The following is a 6,000-nucleotide window of genomic DNA, read 5'->3' as shown; positions in this document are numbered from 1 at the left end:
TCCTAGTTTATGGGGAGAGCGTCCACTGCCCCAGAACCAAGCCAAGGTGGCTGTGTTTCATTCCAGCAAGATGTTCCTCCTCCCTCTGACCTTGCTCACTCCCTTTCTATGTGTCTGCATGTTACTGTAGAGGTAAAAGAAACAGCTCCACCTCGGTTCCGCCACATTGCTTTCCTCTATCAGTCCTGACAGCGAGACAGGGAGAGAACGAGTGCAGGGGGGAGAGAACACTTGCTGGATTGAAAAACAGCCATGGTCATCTGCTTGTCTGTTAGATGATCCAGAGGAAAGCTGTGGACCATTAATTATTCTTCTTTTTTTTATAGACCTGAAGACTTGTGAATAGAGAAAGACAGGAAGTTCAATGAATAATGTTATTATTGTATTAACCAAAGGCCTTCTATTTTTCTTACATATATTTTACTTAGTATGGTCCACTGACTACTTTTTACACGTATTCCTCCCCCAACTGTCCTAAGAAGGAAACCCCCAGCTAGGTGACTCCTCTCCCCCATGTGGGCAACATGCCAACCCCTGGGACAGGTGTTAGTGGTGATGGAAGGGGCTGAGGGACCTGGCAGCCTGCCATGCCAGTGGGACGTAGGTCTTGTTTTAGTCTCTATCCACTATAGATTTTTCAGCTGTACAATGCAATCTTATCTTGTTCACTCCGTGTCTGGCTCGATTGTCATCCATCATTCCTGGCTCACTGTGACACGGGCTTCGACTGAAGAACGGGCAGGCACACAGGCGGGGATAGACGGGAGAGGGGCAGGCACACAGGTGGGGGTAGACGAGAGAGGAGCAGACACACAGACGGACAGACAGTCAGAGACAAAAATGCACGCACCAATGCTCATTGCCTTCAGAAAGTATTCATAACCCTTGAATTATTCCACATGTTGTTGTGTTACAGCCTGAATTCTAAATTGTCTAAATAGATGTATTTCTTTCTCACCCATCTACACACAATACCCCATAATGACAAAGTGAAAACCTGGATTTGTACAATATTTGCACATGATTCTTTTTTAAATTCTTCAAGCTCTGTCAAGTTGGTTGTTGATCATTGATAGACAAGCATTTTCAAGTCTTGCCATAGATCTTCAAGTCGATTTAGGTCGAAACTGTACCTAGGCCACTCAGGAACATTCAATGTCAACTAGGTAAGCAACACCAGTGTATATTTTGCCTTGTGTTTTAGGTTATTGTCATGCTGAAAGGTAAATGTGTCTCCCAGTGCCTGTTGGAAAGCAGACTTTTTTGAATGACTACCTCATCTTTGTTCCCCACACAGACAATTATTTGTAAGGTCTCTCAGTCGAGCAGTGAGTTTGAAACACAGATTCAATCGCAAAGACCAGGGAGGTTTTCCGATGCTTCGCAAAGAAGGGCACCGATTGGTAGATTGATTAAAAATAGAAGACATTGAATATCCCTTTGAATATCCCTTTACACCCAGTCACTACAAAGATACAGACATCCTTCCTAACACAGTCGCCAGAGAGGAAGGAAACCTCTCAGGGATTTCACCATGAGGCCAATGGTGACTTAAAAATAGTTACAGAGTTTAATGGCTGAGATAGGAGAAAACTGAGGATGCAGGCAGGTCACTTGTGATACAAGTCAGAATTCGATGTCCATCCATGTCTGATGACGTTGGGAGATGACGTGGAACCTGGCAACTAGGGGTAACAGTGAGTGCCGTTACCTTAAAGTAGGTTTCGGCTTTTTTGTGTGGAAATGAGATGGTGGATGGGTGTAAGCATCTGCCTTTGATTTGAATGTTTGCATGTTCAAGTACAGTGATAGAATATTTTTTACATTTATTTTCGTTTTATGCCTACCACAAACCTTAACCCTTACATTAACCATTTAGAGTTAATGCCAAACTTTTAGAAGTCAGAGTTAATGCTTAAACTTAACCTTAAACACGTCAAAATGTGACATTTTTAACAAACATGGATGAACATCTAATTCGGAAAAGAAGGAAGCCTGTACAGAATAAAAAATATTCCAAAACTTGCATCTTGTTTGCAATAAAGCACTTAAAGTAAAAATGCAAAAGATTGGCTAATAAATTACCTTTATGTCCTGAGTACCACTCTTCATATTTTCAAGTATAGTGATGGCTGCATCATGTTATGGGAATGCTTGTCATTGGCAAGAACTAGGGAGTTTTTTAGGATAAAAATAAATGGAATGTAGCTAAGCACAGGCAAAGTCCTAGAGGAACAGCTGGTTCAGTCTGTTTTCCAACAGACACTGGGAAACAAATTGGCGCCCCCCCCTTGGGTTGTGCCGTGGCGGAGATCTTTGTGGGCTATACTCGGCCTTGTCTCAGGATGGTAAGTTGGTGGTTGAAGATATCCCTCTAGTGGTGTGGGGGCTGTGCTTTGGCAAAGTGGATGGGGTTATATCCTTCCTGTTTGGCCCTGTCCGGGGGTGTCCTCGGATGGGGTCACAGTTTCTCCTGACCCGTCCTGTCTCAGCCTCCAGTATTTATGCTGCAGTAGTTTATGTGTCGGGGGGCTAGGGTCAGTTTGTTATATCTGGAGTACTTCTCCTGTCCTATTCGGTGTCCTGTATGAATTTAAGTGTGCTCTCTCTAATTCTCTCTTTCTCTCTTTCTTTCTCTCTCTCAGAGGACCTGAGCCCTAGGACCATGCCTCAGAACTACCTGACATGATGACTCCTTGCTGTCCCCAGTCCACCTGGCCGTGCTGCTGCTCCAGTTTCAACTGTTCTGCCTTATTATTATTGGACCATGCTGGTCATTTATGAACATTTGAACATCTTGGCCATGTTCTGTTATAATCTCCACCCGGCACAGCCAGAAGAGGACTGGCCACCCCACATAGCCTGGTTCCTTTCTAGGTTTCTTCCTAGGTTTTGGCCTTTCTCGGGAGTTTTTCCTAGCTACCGCGCTTCTACACCTGCATTGCTTGCTGTTTGGGGTTTTAAGCTGGGTTTCTGTACAGCACTTTGAAATATCAGCTGATGTACGAAGGGCTATATAAATAAATTCGATTTGATTTGATATTCACCTTTCAGGAGGACAATATCCATAACAATGCGAAATATACACTGGTGTGGCTTACCAAGACAACATTGAATGTTCCTGAGTGACCTAGTTACAGTTTTGACTTAAATCGGCTTGACAATCTATGGCAAGATCAACGATCAACATCCAACTTGACAGAGCTTGACACATTTTGAAAATAATCATGTGCAAATATTGTTCAACCCAGGTGGGCAAAGCTCCTAGAAACTTACCCAGAAAGACTTCACTGTAATCACTGCCAAAGTGGATTCTAACATGTGAATACATGTTAGGGGTGTGAATACTTACGTAAATTAGATATTTCTGTATTTCATTTCCAATACATTTGCTAACATTTCTAAACATGTTTTCACGTTGTCATTATGAGGTATTGTGTGTAGATGGTTGAGAAGAAAATATTTCATCAATTTTGAATTCAGGCTGTAACACAACAGAATGTGAAATAAGTCAAGGGGTGTGGATACTTTCTGAAGGCGCTGTATATACAGATGTCTGGCTCCTCTCCTCTGTTACCTGAGACCTTTTTCAATAGGAGGCGAGGAGAGGATGGGAGACAGAGGAGTTGAGCAGGCCAATTGAGAATCTCTTGTGGAAACAAATGTTCTCGTATGAAATGAGGCTCTTTTTCTCCACTCACGCATCATCAGGCAAATGGAATTCTAAAATAATGGGTCAAATGATAAAAACTACACTCATCAAAAATATAAACGCAACAATTTCAACAATTTTACTGAGTTACAGTTCACATGAAAAAGAATCATTCAATTAAAATAAATAAATGAGGTTCTAATCTATGAATTTTACATGACTAGGCATGGTGCAGCCATGCCCACCCACTGAGGAGTCAGGCCCAGCCAATCAAAATGAGGTTTTCCCCACAAAAGAGCTTTATTACTGGCAGATATACTGCTCCGTTTCATCAGCTGTCCGGTTGGCTGGTCTCAGACGATCCCGCGGGTGAAGAAGCCGGTTGTGGAAGTCCTAGGCTGGCGTGGTTACCTGTGGTCAGCGGTTGGGAGGCCGATTGGACGTACTGCCAAATTCTCTAAAACGATGTTGGAGGCGGCTTATGGTAGAGGGCGGCAGGGTAGCCTAGTGGTTAGAGCATTGGACTAGTAACCGAGAGGTTGCAAGTTCAAATCTATCGTTCTGCCCCTGAACAGGCAGTTAACCCACTGTTCTTAGGCCATCATTGAAAATAAGAATTTGTTCTTAACTGACTTGCCTAGTAAAATAAAGGTACAAAAAAAGAAGAAAGAAATTAACATTAAATCCTCTGGCAACAGCTCTGGTGGACATTCCTGCAGTCAGCATGCCAAATGCAAGCTCCCTCAGAACTTGAGGAATCTGTGCCATTGTGTTGTGTGACAAACTGCACATTTTCGAGAGGCCTTTTAATGTGTAATGATCATGCTGTTTCATCAGCTTCTTGATATGCCACACCTGTCAGGTGGATGGATTATCTTGGCAAAATTGAAATGCTCACTAACAGGGATGTAAGCAAAACTGGAGAGAAATAAGTTTTTTTTGTGGGCATGAATCATTTTTCATCAATATTTTATTTCAGCTCTTGAAACATGGGACCAACACTTCATATGTTGTTTATATTTGTGTTCAGTATAATTCAGCTCGTCGTGCAAGACACGTCATAAAGGAAAGGATAAGAAGAGGATATGTTTAAATGTGTGTATTATTTTCTCCTCTAAGAAAACAACAGCTGATTCAAATGGGTGGCAGATTTTAAAACACTTTTGCTCTAGCCACCAGGAGGATATTCTTGTGCATAGGACCTCTGCTCACCTACTAACGAATTGACACCATCCTCCACTACTCGACCCTGGACCACTAATCCGTTTCAAGGAGAGGAAGGACTTCTTTCCATTTGAGAATCTCCCCTGGTTTTATCTCTCTTGTTTAAAATCCAGGCAACTGCTGTTAATTAATGCAAATAGAAGTAGAACGGGTTCCAATTAGAAGACCGAATTGATGATAACAATTAATTAATAATACAATAATTTGTACAAAGCACACAAGAAATAGCTTAAATTAAACTCTGTTGAATGGCTCTTTGAACTGTGTTGAACTGTGTCTAATGTAAACTATAGGGTACAGGAGCAAGCACTTTGAAAGGTAGATGTGGATTCTACTCTGATCCTTTAGCATCATCCACTGGAAGATAACATAAAGTGCAGGGTGAGCTTCAAACAATGTCTCCTTCGCAGTATTAGCAAAGGACCGCTAGAAAGCGCCGTTGTATCGACGTGTGAGGGTGCAGTAGCAGGCTACACGCTACCACAGGGTGCCTAAAGACGTTGAGGCCAAGCGCAAGTAAGCTGTCAACAGTAGCCCGTCAAAGAGCACACTGGTTACATTAAAATAGTTTCGTTTCCAAAAACGAAAACTAAAACACTTCTTCAAGGCTGATAACATCTCCAGTTTTGTTTGTTTGGCTCGCCTGTAATTTAGGCTATGTTACGATGTATCAAACATTTTAATTAGCACTTTTACAATATATTTTTACACTATATTACACTAACAGTGGGCCATATGAACAGAAATATGTCGTATATATATTTTTTATCTCAGTGGGCAACGATAACTTTACGCATGTGGATTAGACTACACTAATAGATAACCTTATGAGGAAAAGCACATAATTAACTCATATGATGACCTATTTGTTAATTAGTCTACTTATTTTATTATTGTCGACTTTTGTTAATGTGGGAAATGTAGGTTATTAAAAATCAAAAACAAAATAATAATGCAAACGGTATTAAAACAACGAAGAGAAGAATGTCAAATATGTATATGTATATATATTTCTGTGAAGTAGTAGCCTATGAATTGTCTTCAAGATGGCATGACAACTCAAGTCCGTGAGAAACAAATACTAACAGGTGTACTGTAGCCTAAAGAATATCTGTATTTTACTG

This window comes from Oncorhynchus masou, chromosome 4 (assembly GCF_036934945.1).
Source record: "Oncorhynchus masou masou isolate Uvic2021 chromosome 4, UVic_Omas_1.1, whole genome shotgun sequence".
NCBI classification, from domain to species: Eukaryota; Metazoa; Chordata; class Actinopteri; order Salmoniformes; family Salmonidae; genus Oncorhynchus; species Oncorhynchus masou.
This window is presented reverse-complemented; position numbering follows the sequence as displayed.